We start from the raw sequence: 14,390 nt of genomic DNA, 5'->3' as shown, positions 1-14,390 counted from the left end.
GCCATGCTCTTCTGCGGGAGAACGCCCCGTTCGTAAAAAGAAAACAACGAAGATTGGCCACGAGAACGTGCAACGCAGAAAAAAAAAAAATGACTTGTTGCGTTCGCTACCGGGCCCCATGTGTCAGCACTCGTGACTCGACAACAAGCGGCCGCAGCGGCGCGCGCAAGCTCACGCTTCACATAGTTTTGCGTCAATCGCAAGAGGGGCACCTCGCGGCTACATTCGGATATCGCTGGCGCGCAAGGAGGAAGCGCGGAAACATGCACGCTTGCAGTCCCGGAAGGACGCGCATGCGCGCAGGCGTCGGTCTCGACACCAGAGGTGCGCCGCTAGAAGTGGAGGAGGGCCGTTTCGCCACGCGGTCAGGTGTTCTGTGACGCATTCGTGCGCCGGCGTGCAAGTTATTGTGTGAGCGCGCCCTGCAATATCTTGTGGGCGAGTGTACATCGAGAGCATGTCCGTGATGGTCTTGTTCAAGTGCTCAGTAAGTCCGTTGGAATGCGGATGGTAAGCAGTCGTCTTTTGATGCCTAGTGCTGCTCAATTGAAAAAAAATCGTCTATGAGCTGTGCTGTGAACGCCGTACCTCTGTCTGTGATTACAGTGGACGGGACACCATGACGCAATACAATGTGGAACATGAAGAATTGCGCTACCTCAGAAGCTGTGGCTCATGGGAGCGCCTGTCTCTGCAGTCTCTGCAGAGCGGGTTAAATAGTGAGTAGCGACCATCACCCACTTCTTGTCGTCGGTTGACAGAGGAAAAGGCTCAAGAATGTCCAATCCGACTTGGTCGAATGGCTTATGAGGTGGTTCGATGGGTTGCGATAACCCGGCGGGCTTCATGGGCGGTGACTTTCGCCGCGGGCATTCGCGGCAGCATTTAACGTATGGTTAAACGATTGCCGAAAGCCCGGGCGAGTAATACATCTCATGTACTCTGGCAAGCGTTCGTGAGGAGCGTGAGTGGCCAGATGTGGCCTCGTCATGGTAAGCGAAAAAAATGTCGTCCCGCAAGTCTTTTGGAACCACCAGGAGGTAGGCTCGGTCATTCGAACGGGCGTTTTCCTTGTAAATCAGGTTGTCTCGTAGACAGAAGGATGTCAATACACGACATAGATGGCGTGGAATGGTTGTTGGCCGGCCCTGGTCGATGATGGGTCGAATTTCAGCGTCGTCACGCTGCCGTCTTATCAAGCCCGATGCAGTAATGGCGCCTAGGAAGCCGTCATCGCCCTCCGACTGTCGACTGACAGATTCGGAGGGTGCATGCGACAGTGTGTCACCGTCTTCGTGCTTGCGGCCAGACTTGTAAGCGATAGTGACATCAAACTCCTGCAGCCTCAAGCTCCACCTTGCCAGTCGTCGTGAAGGACCGTGTTTATTTGCCAACCAACATAGGGCATGGTGGTCTGTCACCAATTTGAAATGACGGCCGTGGAGATAAGCGCGAAACTTCATGATCGGCACACAACCGCGAGACACTCTTTTTCTGTGGCAGAGTAGTTCGCCTCGGCACGGGACAGCGAGCGGCTAGCATAAGCTATTACTTTTTCATTGCCGTCTTGACGTTCGACGAGCACTGTGCCAAGACCGATGTTACTGGCGTCAGTATGTACCTCGGTGTCAGCGACGGTCGTCAAAACGTGCCAGTACAGGTGCTGACTGCATGCGGTGTCGTAGTTCAGCGAAGGGCGCCTGTTGCTCATTCGTGCAGGCAAATGGCTTGTCATCCCTTCTAAGGCGAGTCAGGGGTTCCGCTATCTGCGAGAAGTTTTCAATGAAACAGCGATAATACGCACACAAGCCTAGGAAACGCCGCACGGCCTTGTCGGCCGGAGGAAGAAATTCCGTTACCGCGGCGAGCTTGTCGGGATCGGGTCGGACACCTCTGGCGCTTACGGCGTGTCCGAGAAACTTGAACTCTTCATAGCCAAAGTGGCACTTTTCTGGTTGAAGCGTGAGATTAGCCGATCGGATCGCTTCTAGCACATTCTGCAGGCGATTAAGATGTTGCTCAAATGTTTCAGAAAAGACTACTACGTCATCAAGATACACGAGACAAGTCTGCCACTTCAGTCCAGCAAGGACAGTATCCATCATTCGCTGGAACGTAGCTGGAGCTGAACACAAGCCGAATGGGAGCCCTCGAAATTCATAGATGCCGTCAGGAGTCGCAAAGGCTGTTTTCTCGCGGTCTCGTTCGTCTACCCCGCTCTGCCATAACCCGCTTTTCAAATCGAGGCACGAAAAATACTGCCTGCTGTTAACAGCGCAAAATTTGGACGAGAGACGAGGCAAGAAGACACCACAAGCGCTGTCTTTCAACCTGGTGTCTTCTTGTCTCGTCTCTCGTCTACATTTTGCGCTGTTAACAGCAGGATGGAAAACCAACAAGCCCAAGCTGCTATTCCAGAGAAAAATACTGGGCGCGCCGCAGTCTTTCTAACGAATTTTCGATAAGCGGCAGTGGGTACACGTCCTTTTTAGTCACGTCGTTGAGCTTCCGGTAGTCGACGCAGAAGCGTAGCGTTCCGTCTTTCTTTTTGAGAAGAATGACTGGAGACGACCACGAGCTCTTGGAAGGTTCGATAACGCCGTCGCCAAACATGTCTTTTACTTGCATACAAATCACTTCGCATTCTTTCGCGACACGCGGTAGGGATGCTCGCGTATCAGGCGTGCGTCGTCGCGTGTGATGATCCTGTGCCTTGCGATTGAAGTGTACCTTAGACGAACTTGCGAAACATGCCCTGAATTCAAGCAATAGCTTGCGCAGTGTTGCCTGGTTATCTTTCGATAGCTCTTAATTAATGTCGATGTTACCCAGTGACTTGTCAACCATCCTTCCTGCTTCAGAGGCGAAACATTCTGCCGCGTTCTCTATTCCGTCGGCAAACGTAATCGAGGTACTGCGGAAAAGGTGTCTATGCTTGTTACTGAAATTGGTGACAAGCAACTGAGAACGGCCATCACTAAGCTGTAGCACACTCCTAATCGCGGAAACACCATGCGTCAGTAGATGTGATAAGCTACTTCCTGCGAACACTTCGCCTTCGCGCATTCCACCGCACATAACTTCGACGAGGACACTAGCTCGTCGGTGGAAACCCGAATGGCGTCGTCACGTTGGTTGTCGTCGTACCCGTCGATTGCTCGGTCGGCTGAGAAGGTGACTACACCTCCCCTTAGGGTCAACAACGGCGCTGCATTCTTGCGGAAAGCCCTCGAGAACGACGTCATGGGAGCGTTCGCGTAGGACGAGGCAGGTGGCCACAACGTCAATCCTCCAATCCGAACTCTAGTCGTGCAGGTTCCCAGCGGAGTAACGACGTGACCACCAGCCATTCGAATCTGCGAGCCATGCCAAGGGGTAATCACTTTCTTCAGAAATATCGCCATCTTCCCGCTTAAGATAGAAAAGTCCGCACCGGAGTCCACTAAAGCGCCAACCGCGTAACCGTCACTCACCACCGGTATGTGAGCGAAAGCCGGTCATTCCGTTCAGCTGATGTTGACGTCAGATCGGTGCCCGTCCTTGTTCGCGTCGATCGGAGGTCTTCAGCGCGTCGACTGCCAGCGGTCTCGCCTCCGAAGGTCGCTGTAGTTAGTTTTCCCGGCGGGGGACTTGGCGATCGTGCGCTCGAATATCGCTGAGGCGGTGGTGAAAATCGCCTTGGCCACGGCGAGCGTGACTGGCGTCCTGTAGGCGGTGGCGCGCGCTGTTGAGCCAGATGATGTTCACTATCCTGGGGTCGTTCGCCATGGTCAGGGTGGCGGCGAGCAGACGGAAAAGCACCACAACCCGCGACGTGGGTTTAGGCAGTGGCGGTACAAACGATCTGCCTTACCGCAGTGGAAGCACAAAGGACGGCGGCCCGGTGTGCGCAAAAACATCCGACTTACGAGGGGTCATGCACGATCGTCGGTTTAATGCACTGGCTGCTCCCGCTGAAGCACAACAGGAGCGGCAGGTGGAAACGCTGGAGGCGTGCGTCATTCTGCAATGTATTGTACCGGTTGGGTTGGTAAAAGTGCAACCGGATGAGCGGCGTGAACAAACAACGGGGGTGTTGAAGCAGGGAGTCTCAAGGCTTCTGCATAGGTCGCACGGAGGTGCTCAATTGGTGCAGGCACAGTGTTAGCAAGCGGAGAGGTGGTCCGGAGCCCTTTGTGTACTTCGTCTTTTACACATTCGCAATGGAGCTCACCGTAGCTTGCCGTAAATCATCTGCATTTCTTCGCGCCTAACGGTGCGCATGAGTTCTCGGCGGTTGTCATTGTTGCTTCCGGTCCCTGTGAAAACATTGAAGTGGATGTTGCGTTCACTTGCCGCTCGTAGAAGTTTGATCGCTGCTGAAGCATCTTCTCCATACTTACAGCCTCAGATAAAAATTCGGCGATAGTCTTCGGAGGGCTCCGCACAATACTAGCGAAGAGTTGCCCCTTCGCTTCTCGCATCAGGTGACATAACTTCTTGTCCGCGGTCATTCCAAGGTCTGCTCGTCTGAAGAGGCGCGTCATGTCTTCGACGAACGCAGTGATACTTTCGGTGGGAAGTTGGACGCGGGCCTAGATCGCTAATTCTGCTCGTTCACGCCGATCAGCACTGGTGTAGCTGTCTAGTAGCTGACGGTGGAACTCAGGACACGACGTCAGTTGCTCCTCACGGTTTTGAAATCACGTACGCGTGCCGTCCTCCAGGCAAAAATAGACATTTCTAAGTTTAGTGGCGTCGTCCCAGCCACGCGCTCAAAGTCGGCCATCCAGCCTTCGACGTCTTCGAACGCGTAGCCATAGAACGCCTTTGGAATCCGTGGGTTCTGAAGTGTGTACCTGGTCGGGGGTCATCGCGCTGTTCATACCAGTTGAGGCCGTTGGAATCATTGTTTTGTCTTCTGGAGGCAGTCCCCCTGATTCTGCCGCTGGCCCGATGGACGTGAGTCTCGATTGGCACTGGGCTGGTGTTTCCGCTCCCAGGAGGGGTCTGCGGCATGAGTGACAAATACCCAGCACCTCCAACAGTTTGTCACGTGTCTTCAAAGACGACTGGCGAAGTTTAATGAGGACAGCTGGCTCCTGAATAAAAACGGTGGTGGGACCGGGCTATCGAGCGGGCGGGGTAGCACGCGCACTTCTTTCTTCTTGTCCTTCTTGCCTCTTCTCCTGCACTGTCCCTACTACTGCAGGTGGCAATATGGAGCAGCGCCGGACATGTACGTTAGAAGGAAAAGTACTGAAGTATTATGAGGGTTTCGCTGCATGTATTTTGGCTGTCTGATGTTAGACCTAAAGATAAAAATACTGGGATCTTATGACAATTAATGCTGAGATACATAGAATCATATGAAATATAAGCTCCGGCACTAGTGCCCGTCGTGGAACTGACCCCTAGACTGCAGGGCTACATTTAACCACGAAATGCTGGTTTGATAAATACCAGTAGTCGGAAAGTGTTTAGCGCTTGAATTTTTAGTATGTCGGCGCCGCTGTACAGTCTTGGGGGCGCTTTTTACCACGAGCACTGTGTTTCAGCTAATATTTAAAGCAACTGTACACTATTTTATTCCTTTTTTGGGCGAGCTTTCTTTAACGCCTAACCACTGTTCCAAAGTTATCGGTTAACTCAGGACGCGCATTCATGTGTTTCCAATAGTCAGTAGGTTGTCATGGATTCAATAGGGAAAGAGCGTTATCTAATCAGATTGCGCGCGTGAAGCGAATAGTGGTACATTCTCCATCACATATGAGCGCCTCAGTTTGGCTGCAATGTAGGAGGATTCCAATCTGATGAACCGATGCCTTGATGCGTAGATCAGATTCAGAGGAAACACTACTTTGCGCGCAGTCATCATTGTGCCTTGAGTGTTTTTTTTTTTCAACGCAAGCTCACCTTATGAGTTAGATTCGTGATTAACTCTTTTGGAACTGCCTCGTTATCCACATAACTACAATGTAACAGTATAGACGTGCTACATCTTTCTTTCTTTCTTTCTTTCTTTCTTTCTTTCTTTCTTTCTTTCTTTCTTTCTTTCTTTCTTTCTTTCTTTCTTTCTTTCTTTCTTTCTTTCTTTCTTTCTTTCTTTCTTTCTTTCTTTCTTTCTTGCTTTCTTTATTGTTTCCTCAGACACAGTCTAAGAAGGGGCCGAGGCTAAAGGCGACAGAGCACCTGACAAGGGCCCCGGCCCCCTTGCACAATACACACAAAGTACGTCAATAAAGTTCAGTCAGACAGACATCATAGGTTCAGACAGTGAGCAATATTAAAAAGGGGGACTAGTCACTGCTGGAATATAAAGTCAGCAAATAATTGGTACAAAATATTTACATACGCAACATAATGTCTACAACATTAATACAGAACACAGCAATTCAGTTACCAGTCAGCACGTTCAACAACATCATTCATAGCCATGGCACTCATCACAAAAACCAAGACACAGAAACCGAGCACAATTTCACAGCCGTGTATCAAAATTGCAGTAGCTGAGAGGAGCATGGCAAGGGAGAACAAAGCGCACTTTTTGAGGTGATTTACAGTAATGAAAACATAATGTCGCTGTTCACAAGAAACTTCCTACAGAAACTACAGAAACTTCCTATCTTCATTGAGTGAATATTGGAAAATGGACTAGGCTTTTCTTGCGCGTGCATTTACACATTTAACGCAACAATTTATTTTTCATAACTTACTTTTTATTTAGGAGGTTGTAAAAGAGAGCAACCTTATATTAACAGAAGATCTTAAGAATAAAGGCAATTTAAATGCTTATTAGTTAGCTTTGACCTCAAGTTAAGGAATTAAATTTCAATAATGATATCCTTAGGATAATTAAAAGCCTATCCGCTTGACAACGTTTCATCTGAGTTCCCCCTTTGCAAGCTAATGCCGACTTGAAAGTGGATCATATCGTGGGCCCTTGATATATGTCTAATCGTCAAACAAAGGATTATTCCGAATGTTTCATTTCAGGAAGGCGTGTTACCCTCCTGCCCTTCATTCCGGTTCGCAAACACGCATAAGACGAAAGTGATGCGTGAAGAGCATCGTTAGTCCCAACCCACGAGCAGCTGTAACTCACCTCGCCTATATGACTGTAATTCAGGCTTAGATATGACACGTATATTTCAAATCGACGCATCACGAACCCGAAAAGAGCTGCGCGCGAGCAGCCCAACTAGGTTTCTTTCACTTCGTACTTCGTCCTAGGAGAAATCAGGCAGGCCACCGCCCAAGAAAGCGCACACTCATAGAGAAAAGGACAGAGAGTGGAAGAAGTAAAGACAGGGAGATTAACCGTGGACGTTCCTGTTTGGATGCCTTACACATGGGGAAGGAAAAACAGCAGATGGGGGTCAACTTTATATAAAAGGATGTTCAGAGAATCGGCATCAAATCGATAAAATTCAGTTATAAACTTTTTAACTGGGTTTGTTCTAAGTTTAGCATCAGCCCTTGTGAATTGAGTTAATGTGAGAAGAGCGTAATTATGTGCATCTCTAGCCAGTTTGTCTGCTTCAGTGTTTCCTGCGGTACTGATATATCCATGAATCCATTGCAGCTTCGCTCTCTAGGGGCTGTGTTTTGTAAAGGTTCTTCAGATTCCATTAATTTATTCTGACCCGTCCCTCCGAGTGACCAATCCAGGAGATAATGGGAGCGCGGCTTCGTGCGCACCACTGGGAAGGGCAAAATAACGGACAGGAGTGAGTAAACAAATCGTTGCAACATATCGTTAATGCGGCTCCGGATCAATATTGGCTGCCTATGGTTCTTTACCGTGCATTAAAATATTAGTATAGAATTATATTATTTTTTATATTGCTTTGTATTAAACATTTTTATTACTTGTTTGTGAATTTCGCTCCATAATTATCCGACCGCCGCGGCTGGGGATCGTCCCCGCGGCTTGTTCCGTTCTTATGGTCGGGCAGCCTCCCCATCGGTGTGTGCTGGCCTTGCATCTCGATGCAATGCGACATTGCTGCACCGGTTTACTTGTGTTAACGCCTCTTTGGCAATACGTAGTTACAGGGAAAATTTTCCTTACTCTAATAAGCGCAATAGTTAGCGGCGTCTGTAGCGCTAATCAGCTGGCTCGACTCAGCTTCGAAGGTGGAGTCAGGGACACACTGCGTAACCAGTTGTTAGAGGAACAGAGGCAGTGACATGGGCAATCTCTTATTAAGTCAGCATGGCTAAGTGATGTTACTGCGCAGTCGTAAATGTAGTGAAGTCGTGACTGGAACGAAACGTACACGAGTAGAAGTTTGCTCGTGTGCGTGAAGTCACAGACTGCAGGGTGATCAGTGGCTGCTGCGGCTGCTCCTGCTGTGCACCATATGCGCCAAGTGAGCTTGATGATAACGGTGAGACAGCAGTGAAGCAGCACGAAAACTTCGGTGTCACCAATATCAGCGTCACAGTTGGCGGTAACCTGCGCGCCCCTTTTTCTTACTGTTATATAAAACGCAACAAAACGAAGACACACAGCGAAACACCCGCCGCTCTTGCCTAGTGGCTATTAGCGGCGAGAATTAGGAGTGGCGCCCTCTCGCGAGTGACGTCACGGCCAGGACGCCGCTCGCTCCGGCTCGCTCGGCTGCCGCGCGCGCTCGTTCCCTTCGTGTATGCTTGGGGTATGGGTGGTTCGAGTGGTACGTATTGAAGAATACGTCGGCTTCTTTCAGCTGCCATACCTTAACCAAAGTTTATTCTTCAAAAGCGTGTGAGTCGAGAAACTTTGCGGCTTGGATATCGCAAACTAAGTAGCGTTAAATGGGTCTACTAGGTTTTGCAATGCATATATGCGCCGTGTCTATCGGTAAAGTTTGACTAAAAAAAGAATATCTGAAAATTCAATGCGCGAAGTTGCGTATGATGCTTCGCTAAACACTTAACATTCCTTTAGTATTTAGCTATCAGAGGCATTGCATTTTACGTGGAAGAAAAATTTGGTAATTGGCGTCAGCATGTTATCCGATGTTAGAAAGACACTGCCCAGCGAAGCTGTCATCATGATTCCTATTACTCTGGTGTGTTGTTCTATTCAAATATGGCCATTCATTAATGCGTAAAAAAATAGTTAGGCGTGCATTTCTTATGAAAAAGTTTGCTGCTACTTTCATCCCCCTCTGAAACAGGCCTCCAAAAAACGAATTGCTCATGGCTGCTAACATGACGGCGCGTCATGTAGAGTATTTACATAGTTAATTCACAAACACCATAGTAGCAATCACCTGAGAGAAAGGTTTCGTTGTTAAGATCGAGAGCCACTCAATTGAAAGTCATGAAATGTTTCATAGTGGCCCTCAGTAGCCTTTATCGACAACATGGCACACCCCTGATCACGTAACGGTAGCAATCGACTGTCCGTATGGCGAGGCACGCTATGTTCGCGAAACCCATCAGTTCACTACAACTTCGAATTAAAACCATAAAGCATTTTTTTACAGCGCCAACTGGAATGGCTAAAGTATTCTCGAGCTACAACACCGCAGCTTAGATTGCCTGTATACAAAAGGGAAATTCAAGCACCTTCTGTCTCACCATGTCTCGATCCAGCGTTATTTAATTATACAAACGGATAACTATTCGCTTCGTCGGTACATAAAAGAGAACCTTGCAGGCTGAATTAAGTTTGCTCCAATCCAATCGCAAACATTCATAAAGAAAGCACCACAAGCCTTGCCTATACTTTCACTTGATTTCTGACCCTCCACCGGGGGAATTTCGATATCTTCAATATGTCCCATACTACTAATCATTGACGCTTCGACTTCTTTCTGGCTGCAGCTATGCGGTCCACAGGCATACTTCACTAAAAAAATTGGGCCGAGCAGCCTGTGTCAGTTCGCCAAACAGATTCGTCATGTATATTCCTAAAGCAGCAAGCACCAGTAAATTTCTCAAGTGAGTTTGATTTGATTTGATTGATTAATTTACATTTACACACACACATGTACAGAGGAGTGGTAAATGGAGGTGGAACAGGGAAAAAAGCCGCACAGACGCGGCTTGAGGTAACCTCACCCCCTAAGGTACAATATGGCGGTATGGGGTAACACATCAAACGCTATATAAATTACATTTATATAGTGGCCATAAAACATTGCCTTTATACAATATATGAAAGAACAGTGAAATATTTCCACAATAACAACGCAAAACACACTGCGGCATTGAAATAAATAAATGATATACACTTGGTAACATAGACAAAAAAAGAGGAACATAACATACATTATTAATCATTAACAAACGCGCTCTAAAGAGGTGAGTTGAACGTGTAGCACGGAAAAGGGAATATATATTGGTACATTCCTATTTGTACTCTGTAAATAGCTGTAAGCCTTCATTAACTTTACTTCAAATTTCCGCCGCTTAAACAAAATAAACACGCGAAGAACCGCCTAATGTTGACAAGCAGTTAAAGAAACAAGTGAGGCGTGTAGAATCTAAGCTCCAGTATTAGTTAAGTCCCCGTGCTACTGCCGAGCGTTTCTGTGAGGAAATGCAAAAATTCGATATTATACCATGAACTACTCGTCGTGAGCAAACCTATTTTAGCGGAATAAAATCAACGTAACTGCTGCAGAAGTCATATATAGCCAGCTTTGTGACATACTTGTTGCACCGCGGCAGGTATGGTATCATAACTGGATTCCTATAGGCTATGCTTTTGCGATTGTCTATCCGCGTATGAAAAACCCGCAATTGGCTCTTTTGCGCTTCTTCGGCTGGCACTGTAGCGTTGCCTTCGAGAGCTGCATTGTTGTCTAAGAAATCAGCTCTTTGAATAAACGTTCGCAAAGGAAGACGTCGTAAAAATATATTTGAGACGACCACCATAAGTATACAACCAGAGAGAACGAGGGCGAACAAACGAAGTCACAGCAGAAAGCGCCCGGACACCGCCCGAACTGTAGCAGACGACAGGCGCGAGTCCGTGCCCTGACGTCACGCGAGCGGCGCTCGCAGCGCCGCTCGCGTTCGTTCTCGGGTCTAATAGCGATGCGCTGCTGAGCTCCAGGCGGCGGGTTCGATCCCGGCTGCGGCGGCTGCGTCTCGATGGGGGCGAAGTGCAAAAGTGCTCATGCACTTAGAGGTAAGTGCACGAACTTCATGATGAGGTCGGTGTGTTGACACGTAAAGTCCCAGAATTAAAAGCATTTAATCGCAGAGCGAAAACACCACCTAGGTCGCCGAGCGCGGACTCAGCGTCGAAATTAAAGGCACTGACATCTCTGAAGAGGCCTGTCTCCAAAACTTGACAAGACGCTTGTTTGTATTTAATGAACGTGTTTTTGTACGATTGCGCGCGTGTTTTGTGTATGTGCCCCAGTGTGCAAAATTAGGCGACTCCCGTCTCAGTTTTATTGCGATAGTAACTATATGGATACTCCAGGCGTAAGCGTGCAAGGCCGAGCCGAGAAGGATGGTGGCTTGGTGAGCGCCGTCTTCCCGCTCTCACAATGTTGTAGGTCACGTGATCGAACGTGCGCTATGGGAGTAGAGCGCGTCTCCTCCTCTAACCCGGCCATAGCTGTGCATGGCTGTCCGCGCGGCTGAGCGCATACGCAGCCTGGGCGCCGTATGTTGGAGGTCACATCCGGCGTATGCCAGTACTAAGGCCCAAACAATGAAACGCTCCTTTCCTTCGACCGCTTCCTATCCTTATGAGTGGTTTCCTTACAGCGAGGGACTGATGGAGCAAGCAAGTGTACTCTGAAAGCTCTGTTCGCCCGTCCTCACGTAAGGAACGGTTGCCGCACGGCTGTGTTCGAGAGGATGTCCTAGAAGCATTACGCGAACACCATTATTCAATAAAAGTATGGTGTATCGTCGCACAATTTTTAAATTGAAGTGCAAATATACAGACGCGTGGACGCTGTCGTCTGGTTTTGCTTACTAAACGTAAAATAAGTACCAAATTATAGCGCAAAATTTGATGTGGCCCAGCAACGCTGGCACGCCGGCGTCCTGCAACGCCTAGGCATAGAGTTAGTTGAACAACTCTAGAGGAAAAGCTGGGCCGGAAAAGTGGGAACCTCTAGGGCGCTGCCCTGTTGCTACTGGTCAATGTGGCGAGCGCAATTACTATTGAAAGAGCTGAGAACAAGTACAGGTCACCTTATGCTTTGTCATCTAAAAACGCATACCTGATAGCTTTATGAAGGTGATACGTTAATATTATATTTGCAGAAAGCGATCGCTAAGTCCGTGACTTAAGTAAATCACGATGTACGCATTCATGCAATAAAGGATGACGCGAATTTCGGTTTCGAATCTGTTTTTTGGATGCGTACTGGTTTCGTGCAGTTTAAGTTTGACATGCGATCGCGCGTCGACATCGGACGCTATGGCACACTCGTGCCTTATGTGCCACCGAAGCCCCGCAGTGGTCTGGCATACACCTTCACAGGTAAGTAAACGAATGTATTTCCTTGTTGAGAATATCACGCGAGTAGGCAGCTCTCGTGGTGCATCACAATCGTTTGAGAAGCGTCACAGTAGAGCATTTTTCTGCATGCGGAGCGGTGTTTTTATTTGCAAGTTTCCCTTCAGTAGGAAATTGCTGGACAGGTGGACCAGCGCACCGGAATTGTACTGGCGAAGCCACAAGCAACTCAAAGAATCTGTTTAATTGTTGCACTTTGAACAATCATGCTTCTACAAAGGCCACAGCAGAAAAACAGCCTGATGCCGAGTATTTCTGAGCCACGAAGTAATCAAGAGGCGAGTGCCTAATGCGGACGAAATCAAGTGCATCGAGACTTAGAACGATAGAAAGCTGAGCTAGTTGGTAAGGATTCATTATGCAAAACAGAGGTGAGGCGTGCAGACAGGACACAAGAGTAGACAAGTGGGCGGCGCTCGTGTTGTTTGCTTGTAAATACTCTACTCTTGTGTCCTGTCTGCATGCCTCACCTCCGTTTTGCATAACGAGTGCATCAACCCACATATTAATAGCGTAGGCGTTTTATTAACTGTGCAATATTTTCAACACTTCCTTCCATGCCATTTCATGTGGAATATCTTTCCTGGTCACAAATTTGTGCAGCGAATCTATTTGCATGATCGACTCCGGGCCTGTGGGACCGTTCACTTGCACTTGATGCTGAGTCTTTTACATGTATCCATAAACTGCAGATATGCACATCAGATCCCTGCGAGCATTTTCAAAATTCAATTATTTTCGACAACAGGCACATACGCAATACTGACATAATCCCGAATACCACTAAGCAGCTGGGACACATTTTTGTTGACCATACTCGCAGGTAAAATAAGTACATCATGTGGACAGCTCCAGCTCATTTTCCTTAAGTCAGTGTGTACAAGGGTTATGCAAAAATAATTTTTTTCTCGCGCACCGATTATTTTGCTGCATAAGCAAGAGAACCCACCAGTGCGTTAGTGTAACATATCTTGTGCATCACACTAAGATGTGCTTTCATTTACCAAGTGAGATGAGTTACTTTAAGGTTAATTCAGTCATATCACACTGCAAGCTGCATTCATCAATCTTCAATTGAATTTTGCAAATGTTTTATGAAACATGTTTCCCTTTTATGCAGATATGCAATGGCAAGTGTTCATGTGTTCCAAAAGTAAAATTTAAGCTTTAAATTAAAGAAGACATTTCTAGTCAGAAACAAGCAAAAATGGTGACTGCAGAGTATCAGAAGCCCAAGGTACAGAAATTATGAGAAGTGTCGATTGATTTTAAGGAGAGAGTCGTATTTGAATATGCAAGACTCTTTAGTGTAGGTCAAGCAAGTCAATATAGGTAGAATACTCTGCAAAATTATGCGATTGAGGGGATGTCAAACAATGGGTCAGGAAATGCATTGTTTTTCTGCAAAACAAAAGCTGATTTCCATTACATAAGTCACTTTAGCATCATGATAAATTCAGAAATAAACCAAAAAACAAGACGCGCAAAAAAAAAATTTAATGATGCTCTCTCCACACTGGGATAAATAAAAACAAACACATCACATCTAATGTGGACATATCAGATGCCTTGTGAATCACTTAAGGAACAATTCAGTTTCGAGCTATGGCACTTGCCGCATAGATGTGGGGGGGCCTTGCACCAATAGTGATAGTTACCACTGCATTTAGAAATTGAAAGCATTCGTGCAGACAAGGATGATTCTTTATATTTCTGGCTACCGCTTAAAATGCCTCCACCAAGTGTTACAATGCTGCACGCAGCCATACTAAGGATCTCGCAGCAACACCTGCAGGTAAAAAGCAGAAGCAGTCAAAGAGCTGGTGTGTTCTGGACACTATGTTTGAAAACTTTTAGGCAAGAAAAGTGCAAGAAGCAGACATAACAACTGCATTTATTTCCATAATTCCCCATTTGAATGGCCTTT

At 47.4% G+C, this 14,390-nt stretch overlaps 1 long non-coding RNA gene across 9 annotated transcripts in view; it reads left to right on the top strand.

The window, feature by feature from the left end:
• The first annotated feature begins 358 nt into the window (after positions 1 to 358).
• LOC135903160 (uncharacterized) overlaps positions 359 to 14,390 on the top strand; it is a 313,803-nt gene continuing 299,771 nt past the window's right edge. For all 9 annotated transcript variants that reach the window (XR_010564745.1, XR_010564740.1, XR_011511031.1 and 6 more), the window contains exons 1-2: positions 359 to 510; positions 607 to 719. This is a non-coding gene — a long non-coding RNA (uncharacterized lncRNA). The remainder of the gene's footprint in view (positions 511 to 606; positions 720 to 14,390) is intronic.

This window comes from Dermacentor albipictus, chromosome 1 (assembly GCF_038994185.2).
Source record: "Dermacentor albipictus isolate Rhodes 1998 colony chromosome 1, USDA_Dalb.pri_finalv2, whole genome shotgun sequence".
NCBI classification, from domain to species: Eukaryota; Metazoa; Arthropoda; class Arachnida; order Ixodida; family Ixodidae; genus Dermacentor; species Dermacentor albipictus.
This window is presented reverse-complemented; position numbering and strand designations above follow the sequence as displayed.